The 23170-nt window shown below is 47.9% G+C and overlaps 1 long non-coding RNA gene across 2 annotated transcripts in view; it reads left to right on the top strand.

Moving 5' to 3' along the window:
* The window catches only part of LOC106635466 (uncharacterized), a 24799-nt gene extending 1677 nt beyond the window's left edge, over positions 1-23122 (top strand). Inside the window, exons 4-5 of one of the 2 annotated variants that reach the window (XR_008620814.2) lie at positions 468-8877; positions 22762-23122. This is a non-coding gene — a long non-coding RNA (uncharacterized LOC106635466). Of the gene's footprint in view, positions 1-467; positions 8878-12408; positions 13785-22761 lie in introns of those variants that run through there. The other variant, XR_010109790.1, reaches the window with a different exon arrangement.
* Positions 23123-23170: the final 48 nt, after the last annotated feature.

Raw genomic sequence — 23170 nt, 5'->3', positions numbered from 1 at the left:
GTGGCACTGATAGATAACATTAATAAACAATATTGAAGCTCAGAATTTTCAGTGAAAAAATAAACACAACAAATAGCAAACAATTTTAGATTTTTCCACTTTTCAGGCACAGATCTAAGTAAGCACTTTACTAAATACTTAGGAACTATTTTAGTATATACTAAATACATTAACACTTTACAAATATTTGCGGGTTTAATCCTCTAAACAACCCTGTGAGGTACATACTATTATTACTTCCAATTTCCAAGGTATTCCGAGAAATGCAGGCACAGAAAAGTTAAGTATTTTGCCCAAGATCTAGTACAGTGGGCCCTCCATATCTTGGGTTCTGCATTCGCAGATTTAACTGATCGTAGATGGAAAATATTGTCAGGGGTGGGGTTGGGGGAATTGAGTGGAATTGCATCTGTTTTTGTTTGTTTGTTTGTTTGTTTTTTGAGACGAAGTCTTGCTCTGTCGCCTAGGCTGGAGTGCAGTGGCGTGATCTCTCACTGCAACCTCCACCTCCTGCCTCCCGGGTTCAAGCAGTTCTCCTGCCTCAGCCTCCCGAGTAGCTGGGATTACAGGCGCCCGCTGCCACCATGCCCGGCTAATTTTTGTATTTTGAGTAGAGACGAGTTTCATCATGTTGGCCAGGCTGGTCTCGAACACCCGACCTCAGGTGATCCACCCGCCTCGGCCCCCCAAAGTGCTGGGATTACAGGCGTGAGCCACCACGCCCAGCCGCATCTGTTTTGAATATGTACCTAATTTATTTCCCTGTCATTATTCCCTAAACAATAAAGTATATTGACTATTCCTATATGTATATTTGAGACAGAGTCTTGCTCAGGCTGCAGTGCAGTGGTGCGATCTCGGCTCACTGCAACTTCTGCCTCCCGGGTTCAAGCGATTCTCCCACCTCAGCTCCCCCGCCCCCTCGCCCCCAAGTAGCTGGGATTACAGGTGCGCGCCGCAACGCCTAGCTAATTTTTGTATTTTTAGTAGAGACCGGGTTTCACCATGTTGGTCAGGCTGGTCACGAACTCCTGACCTCAGGTGATCCGCCCGCCTTGGCCTCCCAAAGTGCTGGGATTAACAAGTGTGAGCCACTGCGCCCGGCCATGAAGCTAGGGTTTGAACCCAGGGAATCTGGCTCTGGACAGAGTGCACATTCTGATCTTAACCACTTTCTCCCCTCTACAAATGATATAAAATAGTTTTTTTTTTTTTTTTTTTTTTTCTGAGACAGAGTTTCACTTTTGTTGCCCAGGCTGGAGTTTAGTGACGCAATCTCGGCTCACTGCAACCTTCACCTCCCGGGTTCAAGCGATTCTTATGCCTCAGCCTCCTGAGTAGCTGGGATTACAGGCATGTGCCACCACGCCGGGCTAATTTTTGTATTTTTAGTAGAGACGGGGTTTCACCATGTTGGTCAGGCTGGTCACGAACTCCTGACCTCAGGTGATCTACCCGCCTTGGCCACCCAAAGTGCTGGGATTATAGGCGTGAGCCACTGCGCCCGGCAATTTTAATTTTTAATTTTAATTAATTTATTTTTTGAGACAGGGTCTCACTCTACAAAATTGTGTAGTTGCACAATTTTGGCTTATTGCAACCTCGACCTCCTGGGCTCAGGTGATCTTCCCACCTCAGCCTCCTGAGTACTACAGGCGTGTGTCACCATGCCGGGCTAATTTTCATATCTTTTTTTTTTGAGACGGAGTCTTGCTCTGTCGCCCAGGCTGGAGTGCAGTGGCGCGATCTTGGCTCACTGCAACCTCAGCCTCCTGGGTTCAAGCGATTCTCCTGCCTCAGCCTCCCAAGTATCTGAGACTAAGGCACATGCCACCATGGCAGCTAATTTTTTGTATTTTTAGTAGAGACGGGGTTTCACTGTGTTAGCCAGGATGGTCTCAATCTCCTGACCTTGTGATCCGTCCGCCTCGGCTTCCCAAAGTGCTGGGATTACAGGCATGAGCCACTGTGCCTGGCCTAATTTTTGTATCTTTTGTGGAGATGGGGTTTACCATGTTACCCAGGCTGGTCTTCAACACCTGGGCCAAGTGATCCTCCTGCTTCGGTCTCCCAAAGTGCTAGAATTATAGGCATGAGACACTCCACTCAGCCTATTTATTTATTTGTTTATATTTAATTTTTTTTTTTTTTTTTGAGACAGTCTCACTTCACTGCCCAGGCTAGAGTGCAGTGGCACAATGTTAGCTCACTGTAACCTCCACCTTCCTGGCTCAAGTGATTCTCAGCCTCCCAAGTAGCTGGGATTACAGGCGCCTGCCACCATGCCTGGATAATTTTTGTATTTTTAGTAGAGACACAGTTTTTGCCATGTTGACCAGGCTGGTCTTGAACTCCTTACCTCGAGTGATCCACCTGCCTTGACCTCCCAAAGTGCTGAGATTACAGGCATGAACCACTGCATTCAGCCCTATTATTTTTATTTGATTTGATTTGAGATGGAGTTTTGCTCTTGTTGCCCAGACTGGAGTGCAGTGCACGACCTCAGCTCACCAAAACCTCCGCCTTCCAGGTTCAAGCAATTCTCCTGCCTCAGCCTCCCAAGTAGTTGGGATTACAGCCATGTGCCACCACGCCCTCCTGGCTAATTTTTGTATTTTTAGTAGAGACAGGGTTTCTCCATGTTGGTCAGGCTGGTCTCGAACTCCCGACTTTAGGTGATCTACCTGCCTCAGCCTCCCAAATTGCTGGGATTATAGGTGTGAGGCACTGCGCCTGGCCGGCCCTATTATTATTATTATTATTTTTTTGAGCGGAGTCTCGCTCCGTCACCTAGGCGGGAGTGCAGTGGTGCAATCTCGGCTCACTGCAAGCTCCGCCTCCCGGGTTCACGCCATTCTCCTGCCTCAGCCTCCTGAGTAGCTGGGACTACAGGCGCCCGCCATCACGCCCGGCTAATTTTTTTGTATTTTTAGTAGAGACGGGGTTTCACCGTGTTAGCCAGGATGGTCTCGATCTCCTGACCTCGTGATCCACCCGCCTCGGCCTCCCAAAGTGCTGGGATTACAAGCGTGAGCCACCGCGCCCGGCCCCGGCCCTATTATTTTTAAAGGCTAATCAAATAAGCAGTGGGAGTGGAAAAGGAACAAAGAAATCTGTAACTGATTGTGATCAACTAGTTGTGAACACCACTGTAACAAGCCAGCCAGAAGTTTTCTTTTTTGTTTGTTTGATTGTTTTTTGCTTTTTTTTGAGACAGGGTCTCACTCTGTCGCCCAGGCTGGGGTCCAGTGGCACGATCTTGGCTCACTGCAACCTCCACCTCCTGGGTTAAAGCGATTCTCCCACCTCAGCCTCCCAAGTAACTAGGATTACAGGTACGTGCCACCATGTCCGGCTAATATTTGTATTTTTTGGTAGAGACGGAGTTTCACCATGTTGGCCAGGCTGGTCTCGAACTCCTGACCTCTGGTCGTCCACCCACATTGGCTTCCCAAATTGCTGGGGTTACAGGTGTGAGCCACCGCACCCAGACTCAGAAGGGTTTTCTATTAATGACATTTATTGTTGTAGGGCCTTAGTTGGGCCTGATACCATAGAGTTGGCCATAAAAAGGCTCTTCTTCCACTTGGACCTTGGTCCCACGCCCTAACTCTCTCTTTGCTCCCAAGATTAATGAGAAGATTGAATAGAACTGTGAAGGTGGAAGCCAGGGATTTTTGATATCTTCAGGGATCCTGAAGCTAATCTCTCGAATCTCATGCAGATTGGGATTGGGATAACTATAAATGACAAGCCCAGGAGTTTTGAGACAAGCCTGGAAAACATAGTAGGACCCCGTCTCTACAAAAAATACAAAAATTAGCTGGATGTGGTGGTGTGCATCTGTAGTCTCAGCTACTTGGGAGGCTGAGGTGGGAGGATTGCTTGAACCCATGAGGTTGAGGCTGCAGTGAGCCAAGACTGCACCACTGCACCCCAGCCTGGGCAATAGAGTGAGACCCCATTAAAAAAAAAGAAAAGAAAAGAAAAGAAAAAGAACCCTGAAGGTGAGAGGCAGATGCAAAAGGAAGCAGGGCAAAGAGGTTGGGGAAATTGAAAATGTTTATGTCCTAAAAGTGGTCACGGAAGTTTCAGCTGAGCACTGGCTATATTCTTTTTGGATGCCTGGAATTCTTAAGACTTCACTTTAGCTTCAAGGAGCTTACAGTCTAGTTGGAAAGAGAGATCAGATACATAAATTAACAATGCCAGACAGCCATGGGGAGTACCCATGGGAATGGGCATCTCAGGGAGTAGGAGTTTGGAAAGGAAGCAGGAAAGGTGGTAGTGAGATGGGAAGAGTTATGGGGGTGAAGAAAGGGGGAAGAGAACCCATGGTCTGGAATGCTGAATCAACTGAAATTTGCAGAAAATAGTCAAGACCTGTGCTGTTGGGCATAATCATCATCAGGAATAAATGGCACCCAGGCAGAACACACTTTCATTCTGTAAATATTTAAGTGCCTTCCAAGTGCAAGACACTGTGGCAGACACTGGGAGTTAATATTCAAGATTGAATGCAAGCCAAAAAGAAAAAAAAAAAAAAAAAAAGATGAGGGAAAAATTCAAGACGACCTAGGTCTTTATAATGAGTTTAAGCTTTAATTAGCTTAGTGAGTTTCAGTGTTCAGGTCCATAAAAATCATATCCTAAATGATCAAGTACCTTTGGGAATGGGACTGTGGAAATATTCTTGGAAATCTTTGAGGAACCATGAAAAATAGTGAAAGTAGTGGGAAATGGACAGATGTTTATTTTTAAATTTTTATTTATTTATTTGTAGAGATGGGGTCTTGATATATTGCCCGGGCTGGTCTCAAACTGCTGGCCTCAAGCCATCCTCCTGCCTTGGCCTCCCAAAGGGCTGGGATTATAGGCGTGAGCCACCGTGCCTGGCTGATGTTTAGTTTTTAAGATGATAATATCTAACTTTTATAGAGGACTCACCATATGTTAGGCACGGTTCTAAGCACTTCACATACATTATCTCATTTAATCCTGACCACATTAGGAAGTAGGTGTTATTTTTTGTCCTCATTTTTTAATTGAGGAAATAGACAGTTTGACACTTTGCTCAAGATCAAACTACTAGCATCTGCAAGAGCCAAGACATAAGCTGTCTGAATCAGAAGCCTTGCTGTTAAACATGGTAGATTCTAGAATCTTCAGAGCAAGGAATCTAACGCCTGGCTAATTTCTAGAATGGATGCCAGTCATTTACTTGTCTGTGTTCAGATTAATCCTGCTGCCTCTTCCTGCAAACTGCACTTCCCAGGCTCTCTGGCCAAGTGACTTTGGGCTAGATTCAGCCAGCAGGAGGCACTAGTGGGAGACCGGAGGGGAGGCAGGGAAGGAGGACCCAGGGCGGGCCCCGTCCCCTCTGCCTCAGCTTTGTCTTTAGCAGCAGCCGTGCATCTTCCATGGTTCTAGTTCCCACTGGGTAGCCTGGCTTCTTAGGTGCTGGTGACACCACCTCCTCCCTTTGTTCCTCCAGCTTCCTGCTGTTGCTTATCTCTGGGCTACCTCACCATCTCCTTTTGGACTTTTAGCAGTTTCATCATATTTTTCTCGTTCTTTGTTAAATTTCTTCTACTGAATTAACTGTTATGGATTGTTTACCTGACCAGATTCTGACCCATGGAGGTAATCATCACTAGTACCTGGCATAGTTCACCAACTAGACACATCATTCTAAAATCATTCTTGGCTGGGGGTGGTGGCTCATGCCGGTAATCCCAACACTATGGGAGGCTGAGGTGGGAGGATTGCTCGAGCCCGGGAGTTTGAGACCAGCCTGGACAACATAAGGAGACCCCATCTTTACAAAAAATAAAAATAAATTATCCAGGCATGGTGGCACATGCCTGTGATCTCAGCTACTTGGGAAGCTGAGGTGGGAGGATCACTTGAACCAAGGAGGTCAAGGTTACAGAGAGCTGTGATCCCACCACCTTACTCTAGCCTGGGTGCATTCCCCATCTCAAAAAGAAAAAAGTTAATTAATTAAAAATAAAAATCGACTGGGCGCGGTGGCTCACGCCTGTAATCCCAGCACTTTGGGAGGCCAAGGCAGGCAGATCATGAGGTCAGGAGTTCAAGACCAGCCTGGCCGACATGGTGAATCCCCCGTCTCTACTAAAAATATAAAAATTAGCTGGCCAGGTGCGGTGGATCATGCCTGTAATCCCAGCAATTTGGGAGGCCAAGGTGGGCAGATCACTTGAGGTCAGGAGTTCACGACCTGCTTGGCCAGCATGGTGAAACCCTGTCTCTACTAAAAATACAAAAAAATTAGCCAGGCATGGTGGCGGGCACCTGTAATTCCAGCTACTCGGGAGGCTGAGGCAGGAGAATCGCTTAAACCCAGGAGGCAGAGTTTGCGGTGAGCTGAGATCATGCCATTGCACCCCAGCCTGGGTGACAAGAGTGAAACTCCGTCTCAAAAAAATAAATAAATAAAATACAGGCTGGGCGTGGTGGCTCACGGCTGTAATCCCAGCACTTTGGGAGGCTGAGGTGGGTGGATCACCTGAGGTCAGGAGTTTGAGACCAGCCTGGCCAACATGGTGAAATCCCGTCTCTACTAAAAATACAAAAATTAGCTGGGTGTGGTGGCGGGTGCCTGTAATCCTAGCTACTTGGGAGGCTGAGGCATGAGAATCGCTTGAACCTGGGAGGCGGAGGTTGCAGTGAGCTGAGATCACGCCTCTGCACTCCAGCCTGGCGACAGAGTGAGACTTTGTTTCAAAATAAACAAACTAACACACAAACAAAACCAAAAATCAGCTGGGTGTGGTGGCAGGCACCTGTAGTCCCAGCTACTCGGGAGGCTGAGGCAGGAGAACTGCTTGAACCTGGGAGGCGGAGGTTGCAGTGAGCCAAGATCACGCCATTGCACTCCAACCTGGGCAACAGAGCAAGACTCCATCTCAAAAAAATAAATAAATAAAAAGTAAAAAATAAATAAAAGTACAAATCAATTTCTTTTTTGGGAGTATTACTTAGTACCATAAACATAGACTATCTAGATTTAAGCCAATAGGAAAATATGGGCTGAATGATAATACGATTAGTACCCTCAAGTTGAAATAGGTATTCATAATGCACACATCAAAACTGATGTCAATCTGCAGAGTCCCAGTCAACATATACAAAAATTAATTAAGGCCGGGCACAGTGGCGTACGCCTGTAATCCCAACACTTTGGGAGGCTGAGGTGGGCAGATTGCTCGAGCTCAGGAATTTGAGACCAGCCTATACAAAATGGTGAAACCCAATCTCTACAAAACACAAAAATTAGCCACTGCTCTCCAGACTGGGTGACAGAGTAAGACCTTGTTTTAAAAAAAAAACAAAATTATATGAAGATGTAGAATAAGAGTTAATTAGATTTTAAGATGACATGAATTGGAATTGGGAGCTAGAAGACAAAATAAGGAATCTAAAGATTTTGACAACCTAGGATGATGGATCTGAGAGATCTACGATGACAGAGGAGATAAAAATGCAAAATTCAGGCTGGGCGCGATGGCTCACACTTGTAATCCCAGCACTTTGGGAGGCCGAGGTGGGCAGATCATGAGGTCAGGAGATCGAGACCATCCTGGCTAACAAGGTGAAACCCCGTCTCTACTAAAAATACAAAAATTAGCTGGGCGTGGTGGTGGGTGCCTATAGTCCCAGCTACTCAGGAGGCTGAGGCAGGAGAATGGCATGAACCCAGGAGGCAGAGCTTGCAGTGAGCCGAAATGGCGCCACTGCACTCCAGCCTGGGCAACAGAGCGAGACTCTGCCTCAAAAAAAAAAAAAAAATTGCAAAATCCTACAACTTAGGTTAAAAACACCAACTTACAGAAAGGACAGGTAGCTTAATTATTGTTTATGTAAAGAGGAATTAAGCCCAGAAACTTGGGAGGCTAAGGTGGGAGAATTTCTTGAGCCCAGAAGTTTGAGTCCAGCCAGGGCAACATAGCAAGACCCCTTCTTTAAAAATAAAAACTAGGAGCCTGGCACGGTGGCTCACACCTGTAATCCCAGTGCTTTAGGAGGCTGAGGCAGGTGGATCACTTAAGGTCCAGAGCTCAAGACCAGCCTGGTCAACATGGTGAAACCCCGTTTCTACTAAAAATACAAAAATGAGCCAGGTGTGGTGGCGTGTGCCTGTAATCCCAGCTACTTGGGAGGCTGAGGCAGGAGAATTGCTTGAACCTGGGAGGCGGAGGTTGCAGTGAGCTGAGATCGCGCCATTGCACTCCAGCCTGGACAACAAGAGTGAAACTCCATCTCAAAAATTAATAAAATAAAATAAAATAAAATAATAAAAACTAGGGGCCAGGCACAGTGGCTCATGCCTGTAATCCCAGCACTTTGGGAGGCCAAGGTCAGAGGACTGCCTGAAGACAGGAGTTTGAGACCAGCTTAGGCAATATAGCAAGACCCTGTTTCTACAAAAAATACAAATACAAATAAATTTAATTGACAGATTAGAGATTTCTGCTGGTGCTGAATGAATTAGCATGGCGTGGTTGCATAAAAGCTAACATATTAGAGAAGCAGAACTGGCCAGTACTGCCATTTATCAGGTGAATGAACTTGGCAAGTTTTTACTTTTCTATGCCCAATTTTCTCCATGTATAAAATAAGGATGATGCTAATATTAGTGTTTTAGTTATCTATTGCTGCATAGCAAATTGCCCCAAAACTTAGGGCTTAAAACAGTGACCATTTATTTTCTCACAGGTTTTGTGTGTCAGTAATTCAGAAGCAACTTAGCTGGATGATTCCGACTTGGTGTTTCTCATGAAGGTGCAGTCATCTGAAGACTTGACTGGGGCTGAAGGATCCATTTCCAAGATGGCTCACTTATGTGCCTGGCAAGTAGGTATTGGCTGTTGGCAGGAGGCCTCAGTTCCTCCCCATATGGGCATCTCTATAAGCTGTTTGAGTGTCCTCATAACATGGCAGCTGGCTTCCCCTAGAATGGGCAATGTAAGAGAGAGCAAGGTGGAAGTCACAATGCTCTTAACACTCAGTCTCAGAAAGCACACCCCATCATTTCTGCAATATCCCTTAGTAACACAGGTCTGCCCTATGCATTGTAGGAGGAGATTACACAAAAGCACAAATATTGACAGGTAAAGATCATTGAGGTCCATCCTGAAGGCTGGCTATGCTAGTCTACACTAGTCTACACTCTGGCTCCCAAAGGTTCACGTCCTTCACAAATGCAAATCTGTTCAACCCTCCCAGGGGACTCAAAAGTCTCATCCCATTACAAAATCAGCTTGAAGTCCAGAATCTTGTCATCTAAAACAGGCCTCCAGGTGAGGTTCTTCTGGACTAATTCCTATGTACAGCTCCTTGAGTAGCTCTTCTTGATCTGAAGACCTATGAACTAAAAAGAGAACTCATATTCCCTGTCCTACTCCTCCATCACCAACATACAATGATGAGATGTGGGAAAAGCATAGGATTACCTCTACAAATATTTCTATTCACAAAAAGAGAGAGGTCCGCCGGGCATGATGGCTCACACCTGTAATCCCAGAACTTTGGGAGGCCAAGGCAGACGGATCACCTGAGGTCAGAAGTTCGAGACCAGCCTGACCAACATGGAGAAACCCCGTCTCTACTAAAAATACAAAATTAGCTGGGCGTGGTGGCACATGCCTGTAATCCCAGCTACTTGGGAGGCTGAGGCAGGAGAATTGCTTGAATGTGGGAGGCAAAGGTTGCAGTGAGCCAAGATCATGCCGTTGCACTCTAGCCTGGGCAAGAAGAGCAAAACTCTGTCTCAAAAAAAAAAAAAAAAAAAAAAAAAAAAAAAAGGCCAGGTGCAGTGGCTCATGCCTGTAATCCCAGCACATTGGGAGGTCGAGGTGGGCAGATCAGGAGATCAGGAGATCAAGACCATCCTGGCTAACACGGTGAAAACCCGTCTCTACTAAAAACACACAAAAAAATTAGCCGGGCATGGTGACAGGGTCCTGCTACTTGGTAGGCTGAGGCAGGAGAATGGCATGAACCCAGGAGGCAGAGCTTGCAGTGAGCCAAGATTGCACCACTGCACTCCAGCCTGGGCAGCAGAGCTAGACTCCGTCTCAAAAAAAAAAAAAAAAAAAAAAAAGGAGAGGTCCCTGGGGGCAGGGAAAAAAAAGGATAAATAAATATAGGAAGTAGTTGCTATTCTATAGAAAAATACTGAAGGATACAGGTTGGCTGTTCCTTGAGTAGAGCTCAGGGCCTGAGCATAATTTCTCATAGCTCTTGGCCCCAGCTTTGGGCTCTTTGTGCTCTGCCCTCTGAGCCACCTTTCCTTTTTATAGAAAGGCTCATGCTTGCAGCTGTGTTGTTTTCTCAGCCTGCTTTTGCTGCAGAAGTGTGGGGGTCAAGACTGGGCATGGTGGCTCATGCCTGTAATCCCAGCACTATGGGAGGCCGAGGCAGGTGGATCACTTGAGGTCAGGAGTTCGAGACCAGCCTGGGCAACATTGTGAAACCCCGTCTCTACTAAATATACAAAAATGAGCCAGGCGTGGTGACACACGCCTGTAATCCCAGCTACTGGGGAGTATGAGGTGGGAGAATCACTTGAACCTAGGAGGTAGAGGCTGCAGTGAGCCAAGATCATGCCACTGCACTCCAGCCTGGGTGACAGGGTGAGGCTCCATCTGAAAAAAAAAAAAAAAGTTTGGGGGTCCAAAAACTTCTTCTTATTTTGTATTCCCTCTATCTGTTTCAATACAAGCTGGTAGCATTTCTGCCAATACAATTTTCTTAAAACTTTTGCGAATCTCCAGTGAATCTTATTGGGGTTCACTCAATTAGATAACAGTCGTACTCACAAATCTCTTTGAGATAAACTCTTTTCTAACTCAGGCTTCAGTTTAGACTGCTGAGGGGCAACACTCATAAACTTCTTCTTTTTTTTTTTTTTGATGGAGTCTCGCTCTGTCACCCAGGCTGTAGTGCAGTGGCGCAGTCTCGGCTCACTGCAACCTCTGCCTCCTGGGTTCAAGTGATTCTCCTGCCTCAGCCTCCTGAGTAGCTGGAACTACCAGTGCCTGCCACTGTGCCTGGCTAATTTTTGTATTTTTAGTAGAGACAGGGTTTCACCATATTGGCCAGGCTGGTCTCGAACTCCTGACCTTGTGATCTGCCCGCCTTGGCCTCCGGAAGTGCTGGGATTACAGGCATGAGCCACCGCGCCCAGCCATAGCTTCTTTTTAAAATTTTTTAGAGACAGGATCTTTCTCTGTCACACAGGTTAGAGTACAATAATACAATCATAGCTCACTGCAGTGTAGAACTCCTGGGTTCAAGTTATTCTCCTGCCTCATCCTCCGGAGTAGCTATGACTACAGATGCATACTTTCATGCCCACTATTTTATTTTTATTTTTATTTTTTTGAGACGGAGTCTCACTGTCTTGCCCAGGCTGTAGTGCAGTGGCGTGATCTTGGCTCACTGTAACCTCCACCACCTGGGTTCAAGCAATTCTCCTGCCTTAGCCTTCCGAGTAGCTGGGATTACAGGCATGTGCCACCACGCCCGGCTAATTTTTTTGTATTTTTAGTAGAGACAGTGTTTCACTATATTGGCCAGGCTGGTCATGAACTCCTGACCTTGTGATCCGCCTGCCTTCGACTCCCAAAGTGCTGGGAGCCACCGCACCAGGCCCATGCCCACTAATTTTAAAAATTTTTTTGTAGGATGGGACCATGCTATGTTGTCCAGGCTGGTCTTGAACTCCTGGCCTTAAGCAATCCTCCCACCTCGACCTTCTAGAGTTCTGGGATTACAGGTGTGACCCACCATGCCTGGCTCTTAAGATTCTTAAAAACTATATCGTTAGGCTGGGTGCTGTGGCTCATACCTGTAATCCCAGCACTTTGGGAGGCCGAGGTGGGTAGATCACATGAGGTCAGGAGTTTGAAACAGCCTGGCCAACATGGTGAAACCCTGTCTGTACTAAAAATACAAAAATTAGCCAGACATGGTGGTACGTTCCTGTAGTCCCAGCTACTCGGGAGGCCGAGGCAGGAGAATTGTTTGGACCCAGGAGGCGGAGGTTGCAGTGAGCTAAGATCATGCCACTGCACTCCAGCCTGGGTGACAGAGTGAGACTGTCTCAAAAAAAACCAAAACCAAAACCAAAAACCAAAAACCCCAAAAACCATATTGTTAGACTAAATGGTTTCCTGAGTACCACCTTAGATCCTTCTGATATTAACAAAGCATGTTACACTCAATCTTGGCTTTGTCTTTATACCATGTTTTCCTGAGAGTGCCCTGAATTTGATATTTGCCCAGAAGCTATTTAAAAAATTTAACATCATTTACTGTCTGGAGAGGCTGAGAATTTTAAAATCCAAAAATTCCTGGCTCTCTTTTTGTTTTTCTTTTGAGACGGAGTCTTGCTCTGTCGCCAGGCTGGAGTGCGATGGCGAGATCTCGGCTCACTACAGCCTCCGCCTCCTGGGTTCAAGTGATTCTCCCGCCTCAGCCTCCCGAGAGTTGGGACTACAGGTGAGCACCACCATGCCCAGCTAATTTTTGTATTTTTAGTAGAAACGGGGTTTTACCATGTTGGCTAGGATGGTCTTGATCTCTTGACCTTGTGATCTGCTCGCCTTGGCCTCCCAAAGTGCCTGGATTACAAGCGTGAGCCACCACGCCCGGCCTCCTGGCTCTTTTTAAGTGGTATTTTTTTTTCTTAGCTATCTATCTCGCACTTTACTATAAGCAGCAAAGAAGAAACCAGGTGTTAACTTCAACATTCTCCCTGAAAATCTCCTTAGCTAGATTTCCCATTCATTAATTACATTTTTTACTTTCCATGTTACTACACACTAACTATAGTTGCTAAACTTGCTGAATAACGAGAATCCTTTTTCTTCCAGTTTCTTTTTTTCTTTTTCTTTTTTTTTTTTTTTGAGATGGAGTCTTGCTCTGTTGCCCAGGCTGGAGTGCAGTGGCACGATCTCAGCTCACTGCAAGCTCCGCCTCCCGGGTTCATGCCATTCTCCTGCCTCAGCCTCCCAAGTAACTGGGACTACAGGTGCCCACCACCAGACCTGGCTAATTTTTTGTATTTTTAGTAGAGATGGGGTTTCACTGTGTTAGCCAGGATGGTCTCAATCTCCTGACCTCGTGATCCGCCTGCTTCGGCCTCCCAAAGTGCTGGGATTAGAGGCGTGAGCCACCGCGCCCGGCCTCTTCCAGTTTTAAAACACATTTTCCTCACTTTCCTTAAGTCTTCACTGGCCGCCTCTTCAAAGGCCATCATGTCTGGGTATGGTGGCTTGTGCCTATAATCTCAGTGACTTAGGATCAGTTGAGGCCAGGAATTTGAAATCAGCCTGGGCAACATAGCAAGACCCTGTCTTTAAAAAAAAAAAAAACAGGCCACTGTGGTTCTACTAACTGTCGCTTCCAGGCATTTTAGACTTTCACTAACACTCTTCTCAAAGTCTTTCCAGCTTCTGCCCTTTGCCGAATTTCAAAGTCATTCTTACATTTTAGTTGTTTGTCACAGCAGCACTCCACTTTTAGTACCCAAACCTATTAGTTATCTATTGCTGAATGAGAAATCATCCCAAAATTTCACAGCTTAAAATATACAATAAACATTTATTGTTGTAATCATTTTATATTGGCCAGGAATTTGAAAGTGACTTACCTAGATGAACCTGGCTCAGGATCTCTCATTAGGTTGCAGTCCAGATGTTGGCCAGGACAGTAATCATCTGAAGGTTTGACTGTGGCTGGAGGATCTGCCTCCAAGATGGCTCACTCATATGCCTGGCAAGTTCATGCTGGCTGTTGGCAGGAGGCCTCAGTTCCTTACCTGTGGACCTCTCTATAAGACTTCTTGAGTGTCCTGCAGCATGGCAGCTAGCTTTCTTCAAAATGAGTGATTCAAAAGACAGCAAAATATATTTTTGATTTTAGATTTTAGATTTTTATATAATGTCTTTTATTGCTTATTATTCTTGGAAGTCGCACACTGTCACTGCTGCCAGACTCCATTAGAAACAAGTCACTGGCCAGGCAGGGTGGCTCACACCTGTTATCCCAGCACTTTGGGAGGCTGAGGCAGGTGGATCACCTGAGGTCAGGAGTTCAAGACTAGCCTGGCCAACATGGTCAAAAATTAGCCTGGTGTGGTGGCATGTGCCTGTAGTTCCAGCTACTCTGGAGGCTGAGGCAGAATTGTTTGAACCCGGGAGTCGGAGATTGCAGTGAGTGGAGATCACGCCACTGCACTCCCAGCCTGAGTGACAGAGCAAGACTCTATCTCAAAAGAAAAATAAATTAAAAAATATATTTATTTAATATATAATAATAATGAGTATTTATAATAATATATAATAATAATGAGTATTTACACTGTACTAAAATACCACGTCCTTCCTTTACGCCACTGCAGTCTTCCTTCCTTTCAGTTAGAGTATGAGCCAAAGTCTTTACAATGACTTACAGGGTTTTATGGGATGTCACCCCGTGACCTGTCTGATCTCCTCTTCTATTGCTGTCTTCCTTGCTCATTCTGTTCCAGCCACACTACCTTGTTCACTAAGACAAGAATATGGGAGCCATGTACTCACCTCAGTCTTGGCATTTACTTCTGCTTTTGCTTGGAATGCTCTTCTTCCTGAGAACCACTTGGTTTGTTCCCTCATATCCTCAGGTTCTTGGTGGGGCCTTCTCTGACCCCAGTGTATAAAATTACACCCCCAACAATGTCTATCTCCCTTCCTCAATTAATTTTTCTCCTTAGCACTTAGCACTATCTAACAAACTATTTTATTAATTCATCACATTTATCCCTGCTCTTCTCACAAGAATGTATGTTCCATGAGGGCAGGGTCTATTTGTTTACTGCCGTATCCTCAGTGCCAAAAACAATGTCTAGCACATAGTAGGTATTCAATAAATGCTTTTTGAGTGAATGAATCAGTGACCACTAGTGACAGGCATCACATAGATGATGTCTTTTAATCTACTCAACTACCCTTTGTATTATTAGCTCCATGTTAAAGGTGAGGAAACTGAAGCTCCAGCAGGATATATAACTTGCTGAAGGTCCCAACCAGTAAGCAGTAAAGACTAGATTCACACACTAATTGCCAAGTCCAGAGCCCTTGTTCCTAGCCACTACCTGTTACTGCCTCCTCATATACTGGAAGCCACATTATAAAAGATTAGTAAAATGAAATAATGCGGAGGAAGGTGACAGGAATGTTGAAATGTCTCTAAGTCATGTCATATGATAAGCTGTTTATGAAACTAGAAATGCTTTTCAACTAAAGGAAAGCTTAACCTTTATTTTTATTTATTTATTTATTTTTTGAGACAGGGTCTTACTCTGTTGCCCAGGCTGGAGTGCAGTGGCACGATCATGGCTCACTGCAACCTTTACCTCCTAGGCTTAAGCAGTCCTCCCATCCCAGCCTGCCAAGTAGTTGGGACTACAGCCCGGCGCCACTATGCCTGACTAATTTTTGTATTTTTTGGTAGAGACGGGTATTCACCATGTTGCCCAGGATGATCTCGAACTCCTGAGCTTAAGCAATTCTCCCACCTTGGCTTCCCAAAGTGCTGGGATTATAGGCGTGAGCCACTGCACCCGGCTGGAGAGCTTAACTTTAGTGAAAACTAGATTGAAATATTTGACAAGCTGTAGTGTAGAACAAGAATTTGTTTATTCTGTATACTCTGAAGGCCAGAAACTGGAATTCATGGAGCAAATAAAGTCAGTCTACTTCCTGCTTGAGGTACAGAGGCTGAGGGCAAGTGTTGATATAGAGGGATACCTGTCTGGGGCCATCAGTACTCCTTGACAACTCTGTGACTCATCAGTTTCAGGATGGCCCACTTCACAGAAGACAGGGGCAAAGGAAGCTTATTGAAGTAAGTTGTCTCGCTTTGTTGCCAGGCTGGAGTGCAGTGGCACAATCTGAGCTCACTGCAACCTCTGCCTCCTGGGTTCAAGCGATTCTCCTGCCTCAGCCTCCCGAGTCGCTGGGACTAGAGGTGCACGCCATCATGCCCAGCTAATTTTTGTATTTTTAGTAGAGATGGGGTTTTACCATGTTGGCCAGGATGGTCTCGATCTCTTGACCTCATGATTGGCCTCCCACAGTGCTGGGATTAGAGGCATGAGCTCGTGAGCCACCGCACCGTGCCAGGCTTTTTTTTTTTTTTCTTGAGACAGAGTTTTTTGCTCTGTTGTGCAGGCTGGAATGCAATGGTGTGATGTCGGCTGACTGCAACCACTGCCTCCTGGGTTCAAGCGATTCTCCTGCCACAGCCTCCTGAGTAGCTAGTATTACAGGCATGCGCCACCATGCCCAGCTAATTTTTGTATTTTTAGTGGAGACAAGATGGCGTTTCACCATGTTGGCCAGGCTGCTCTCGAACTCCTGACCTCAGGTGATCCACCCGCCTCAGCCTCCCAGGGATCCACCCTCCTCAGCGCGGGAGCCACCGCGCCCAGCCGCAGTTCAATTTTTTATGTGGGGTGGGAACACCCCTTGGAAATTTGAGCGTAACCTCAAATCATGTCCATTTTTTGAGCCTCTGGTATATTAAAAAATTAAGGCTGGGCCCAGTGGCTCATGCCTGTAATGCCAACACTTTGGGAGGCCGAGGAGGGCGGATTACCTGAGGTCAGGAGTTTGAGACCAGCCTAGCCAACGTGGTGAAACCCTATCTCTACTAAAAATACAGAAATTAGCCAGGCATGGTGGCGGGTGCCTGTAATCCCAGCTACTCAGGAGGCTGAGGCACGAGAATCGCTTGAATCCAGGAAATGAGGTTGCAAATGAGCCGACATTGTGCCACTGCACTCCAGCCTGGGTGATAGAGCCAGACTCTAAATAATAATAATAAATAATAATAATAATAACAACTAAGAAATGCTAAGATGGTTTTGATAATACTTGGTATATTTAAACATTTAACAAATACAAACTTGGTACAAACAACACAGCTATATAGTACTATTTACAAGAACCAACAGGAATTTTTTTAACTACAAAATTAGAAATTTAAGGGCCTTTATAAATGTGAGGCTGAGACCAAAGGATTCTCATGGCACCAGGGTGAGGACGAGGACAGGGGCGTGGGTGCAGGTTAGAGGTCCCTCAAGAGGCATGGGTGTTATCTCCAAAAGCCTCGGGGAATTGGCACAGAAATGTCCCACTCTTAGATAAAGGGGACACAGGGGCCTGCTTGTCTTGGTCAGAAGGAGTTCTGTGATAGCATTCTGCAGTCCAGGAGTGCAGAGTCTCACCTGGACTCTTACCCTGGGACCCCGGGGACAGGCATCCTGGAGTGATTCGTGTCTGAGGCGCCCACAGGGGGGCAGTGTGACAACTCAGAGGCGCTCCAAGGAAAGGGCACAGAAGTGCCAACCTTCTCCCCTCCCGCGGACCATCTGTCCTGTACCACCCGCCGCCCCCCCACTCCCTGTCCTTTCCTGGAGTTAGTGAGGGCTGCCCACCAACCTCCACACAGGGACAGCAGACGGAAACTCTGACATTTCCCTCTCTGCAGCTGGAAAGCTAAGAGCGGCTTGTCTGCCCGTCTCGCCGAGTCCCACCCCTTTAAGTACAGGTGTCCAGGGTGGAAACATGGAAAGTGGAACAGGGGAAGGAACAGGCTGGTAGTGCCCGTGGCCCTGGCGGGACTGGCTTTGCCTCTGCCTCTCAGTTCCCTAGGTTCGGTTTGCAGTCCCAACATCCAGCACAAGGGGGCGCTACCACCCTGCAAACCCTGCCCCGCGGGTCTTGCACATGGAGTGGGCGCAGCCATAGAGAGTGGGATGTGTTCCTCTTAAGTCCCTTACCCAGCTTTCCTCCTCTCAGAACCTACATGCAATCTTGTGCAGGGATGAGGTGGGGAGACCTCTGGAGCACAGGCCAGCAAAGCAGAGGAGAGTTTGGGGAATCTGACATAGAGCTTAGAGGGATAGAGGGAAGAGAGGCCTCCTGGCTGGGCCCTCCAGGTCAGAGTCTAGGTGTGGGCTGGGCTGGGAGTGCAAGCCAAAGGCTGGGTATTTCCAGAAGAGTTGGGTCAACACAACCCGATACCAACCACTCCCAGATTAAGGGCAGGCAGGGAGTGGAGAGTTGACACCTAAGGGGGAGGGGATGGGGCCTACAGGGACAAAGTAGGAGTTCTGGGGGTATGAACCTCTTTACCTCAATATATTTTTCTTTTTTAAAACCTTTTAAAGATTGACGTGATGGTTGGTCTGAAGGTAGTGTGTTATCTCAACTGATTGCTCACAGTCAGTTACAGATCAAACTCCTTGTTCTGTTCTTTTCCCCCTTCTCACTACTGCACTTGACTAATCTAAAAAAAATCATGATAAGGTAAAATATACCATGAAAGGCCGGGCACATTGGCTCACGCCTGTAATCCCAGCACTTTGGGAGACTGGGGCGGGCAGATCATGAGATCAGGAGTTTGAGATCTGCCTGGTGAACGTGGTGAAACCCTGCCTCTACTAAAAATACAAAAAAAAAAAAAAAAAAGAAAAAAGTTAGCTGGGTGTGGCGGGCGCCTGTAATCCCAGCTACTCAGGAGGCTGAGGCAGGAGAATCATTTGAACCTGGGAGGCGGAGGTTGCGGTGAGCCGAGATCGCACCATTGCACTCCACCATGGGCGACAGGGCGAGACTCTGTCTCGCACACACAAAAATATATATGTACCATGATGCTCACAAAGTGCACTAAGTTTAAGTGTTCAGCTCAGTTATTTGAGTTATGTATTCACTACTTATGTGTCCATAATATGTACATATGTATACAATACTTATGTAATCACAACTACCACTGGTAATTCAATTCAACAAATTTTATTGAGTGCCTCCTGTGTGTCTAGCACTATTTTACCCGTTTGTAAGAAAAGTGAGGCTAGAACCTGTTTTCCAGTGGCTGTGATAGGGTTGGTATTATGAATTATAATAATTCCTTGACAGAACTATACCATCACCTGGTATGAGAGAGCAACATTGTGTGATCTACTCACAGTGACCGTCATCTTGGACTCCAGAATGGGAAGAATTGTCTGCCATGTCTGAATATACTAACTCACAGAACTCCAGGGTACAAAACTGGAGCCAGGAAATAGAGTCAGGGCAGCCATACTCCTAGCACAGAGTCAGGTGCTGAGCAGGCGAGAGAGCCTTTTGGGGAATTGATCCTGCTCTCTGGCCTGGTGCTACATGTCTCTGTAAGTTGGGCAATGAGTGATGTCTTTGACAAACCAAAGTGAAATGGAGCCTGTTGCGTGTGTATGAATCCACTAGGCCTTCTGACACGCCAGTCTTTTTTCTCAGCTTTGTGGTCAGCCTGGCCTTGCCTCACCCAGACCCCATCCTGCTCCAAGTCAGGGAAGTGCCCCTAGCAGGAAACTGAGTGAGTGAGCAGGATGTGGCCGGTGATGAGGCAGCTCCCAGACCTGGCTGGTCCCTGAGTCAATGAGCTACTTCGGGCACTCAAAGGAAGCCCTTCCGCCCATTCATTACTTCCACCGCCTCTTCTATCACCTCTACCATCCCTCCCTACCCAGGTGTGGGTCTTTGGAGGCAGGGAGCTGGTCTCCTTCTTCTGTAAGTCACAAAGGAATAAGGGACTCTGGGGCAAATGGCCTCAGCATGGAGGCAGAGGAGGCTGCTCCTTGGGGATGCCAGTGACTGCCCTGGCCAGGGGGTTGCCAGTAATCTTGCTTTGGAGTCCCTAGGGCCAGGACTGGTGGCAGGGTAGGACAGAGGGGGCTGGGCCTGGCTGGGGAAGGCTGGCCTGGAAGGAGCTGAGCCATCGGCCCTGGGCCAGGGTGGAAAATATGTGTGTGAGCTCATTTGGAAGGTGGCTTCTGGCCAGTCAGGCCTGCCTCCCTTCCAGGCCCTGGCTGCCCAGCCCCTTGCAGGCGGCCTCCGGTCTCCCTACTTTCACAAGACTGAGAGAGGAGGGCAGAAACCCCCAAGGCTGGGGCTAGGTGTGCAGACTTGAGCTTTTAAAAGAGGTGTACTCAGATTTGGGTTGGTAGGTAGGAAACGGGACAGGAGCTGCAGGACGACGGAGCAGCCTTGGCTGGAGTTTCCTTGGGGACTTTGGGAATGGGCACCACCCCTGAAGCCCCCCTGCTCCCCCATGCCCTTGCACAGAAACATTCACCAATCCCACCCTTCCCTTAGCTGCTGCCATTGTCTCATTCCATCCCTTTGGCTTCTGAGTCTTGGTGCCACCTTCCTTCCTTCAGAGTACGGCTCCTGTCCCCAGGAAGGGAGGCGATGGGCTGGCAAAGTGGGGTCCTTTTCCCTCTGCACTCCTATCCCCCATAATATTGCTGCACAATAAGCAAATACAGCTGGGTGCTCACGCCTGTACTCCCAACACTTTGGGAGGCCGAGGCAGGCGGATCACCTGAGGTCGGGAGTTCGAGACGAGCCTGACCAACATGGAGAAACCCTGTCTCTACTAAAAATACAAAATTAGCCGGGCGTGGTGGCACATGCCTGTAATCCCAGCTACTTGGGAGGCTGAGTCAGGAGAATCGCTTGAACCCAGGAGGCGGAGGTTGCGGTGAGCTGAGATCGTGCCATTGCACTCCAGCCTGGGCAACAAGAGTGAAACTCCGTCTCAAAACAACAACAACAACAAAAACCATAATAAGCAAATACATATGTGCTGACAGATCCCCAGAACACACACTGCCATGAAAACGCCCAGCTACCCAGGGTCCATGCTGGAAGAGACACCAAGAGATTGCCAGGATCTGCCAGTATAGAAAAATAAATAAGTAAATTGGAAAGATCTGGGTTTTAAATGTGGACTAACAACCTGTGACCTTGACCAAGTTATTTATCTTTCTGGGCCTCAGTTCCCTTATTTGTTAAATGGGGACAATATTAGTGCCTGTGTCACTGTGTGTTGTAAGGACCTCAGCAAATGTTAGTTTCACCATTGCTGGAAGGGAAGGAGGGATACAGAGTGGAAAGAGACCACTGGAAAGTCTGTCAGATTGTGGGGAGAAGGGGCCCTGGGGGAGGGACAGTGAAGGACTGGCAGAGCTAGCCAGATTGTGTTTTGGGGTCTGGAGGGGTGTGGGGGTGTCTCTCTGCCCAGTCCTCTCTCCTCTAGAGGACCTAGCTCCTCTTAGATCTTCCCTTCCCTTCCCGCTGACCCAGCGCCTGGCCGGCAGCCCTGGAGTCATGGGCCCAGCTGGTGCCAGGAGCCCTGGAGAAGGGGAGGTGATGACAAGGGAGTCCGTGGCCCCCCTCCAGATGTGTGGGGTGCAGTCGTGGGCAGAGTGCTGCTCCTCCTCGGCCCTTGCCCCCCGTCCAGCGTCTCCTTAGCACCAACTTTCCTGGGTTCTGCCCAAACCTCCTTGAAGATTCCCCTTGGCTCCCTCCTGGCTGCTCCAACTCACATGTGCTGCTTTCGAATAAAGGAACTTGGAACCATAGAAACTGGGTCAGGCCCAATGGACAGATCGGGGTAGGGCCAGTGAAAGCCGAGTTTGCAGGTCTTTCGGAAGCCACAGAGCCCTCTGCTCTCCCCTCACCCCAGCCTGACCTGGCGGTTCACTCAGCGGGAACTTGTGATCACTAAGGCACCTCCCAGGGTCCCCGGGCAGCCTCACTGGGGTGGATCAGGCAGGCCCAGGCACGTCAGAAGCACGGGACCCTGCCGCCTCCACCCTGAAATTCTCTCCGCTTGTGAAGCTTGTTTTAATTTTAATTTTATTTTTTTAAACCAGTCAAATTTAGCAGTGGGGGGTTTTATAAGCCCATCTTCTACCTCTTTCCCCTTTGTCTCTGGTCCTCCATTCCCATTTCTCCCCCTTGGCTCCAGAGAGCATCTTGTGATTCCAGAATCAGGGCCAAACAATTTCCTCGTGATGGGGAAACCGCACTCCAGCGCGGGAGCCCTAGGCTCCCCCTCCTCTTCTCTCTGGCAGTCCCCCCTCCCCAGGCTCCTCCACTGGCTCCAGCTGTGTTTTGCAAAACTCCCACTGGATAACATCTGTAATTGCCTCCAGATGTGGACCACAAAAACACAAAGGGGCCATGAGCTCATCTTTGAGTTCTTTGCCACCCGCACAGACCCTACCACCCTCAGATGCCCCTGACTTCCCCTGCCACCTTATCAAGGTCCCCATCCCCTCCGGTAAGGGTGGTGGTGAGGTGGTGTCCAATTCCACCGAGACACACAGACTGCCAAACAGCTGTTGGCAGGGGAGGCGCAGGAGGCCAGGCGTAGGGTCAGGGTTCCTGGCAGGCAGGAAGGTGGGGTACCCCTTCTGCCAAAGCAATCACACTAACCAGCCCTGAATAGCAGCTGGATAGACTGACTGGCATAGATGGGGCCAGGACTCTGCAAGGCAGGCGGTGGAGGGAGTTTGGGCTGGAGCCCAGGGTGGGCTGGGTGGAGGCAGCAAGGGAAGGGGGGTGAAAAAAAGGGGCTGCTCTCCTCCAGCTGAGCTGACTCAGCACTGAACTGATTCCTCCCTCCAGGCTGGTTTCAGAGGAAGGGTGGGTGGATAGCCTGGGAACCCTGTCTGGGGCAGGAGTTTCTAAGGAAAGAGGAAGCAAAGCCTTGTTATTCTGCCCTTCCAACCTGACCATCCTGGTTCTTCTGGGCAATTGGGATGAGATCTCTGTTTGGCCAGAGACAGGCTGCTCCTAGCAGGCCCCGCAGCAACACCTCTCTCTCTTTCTCCCTTGTCTCCTTCTGTCTTAGCAGCAGAGCCCCAGGCCTGGAAGAGGCTTCTTAGGTCCTGAGGGCTTGGATAAAGCCAGTGAGCCCAAGGCCGAATATGATCATGGGAATCCCCCTGCCTCAGGCAGAGAGGCATGAGGAAACTGAGGGTCTGCGGGTGGATCACAGGACACGGTAATGCAATTTAGGAAGATTTTCCAAGTGGCCTCAGCTTGACCACTTCCTCTTGTCTCTGAGCCTTGGGTCTCAAGGCAGCCTTTTAAGCCAGGTGGTGGGAGAGCAGCTGAGCTCTGTCAGCCACCCCGCTGCCCCCTATGGGTATGCCCTGCTCCCCAACTCTGGCCCCTGAATCCCTTTAGTCCACTAAGAATAAACATACTCCTTTATGAAAAATGCCAAAGCCCCACCTCATGGAAAACGCTGCTCATGACGT

Source organism: Pan paniscus, chromosome 15 (assembly GCF_029289425.2).
Source record: "Pan paniscus chromosome 15, NHGRI_mPanPan1-v2.0_pri, whole genome shotgun sequence".
Lineage (NCBI taxonomy): Eukaryota > Metazoa > Chordata > Mammalia > Primates > Hominidae > Pan > Pan paniscus.
This window is presented reverse-complemented; position numbering and strand designations above follow the sequence as displayed.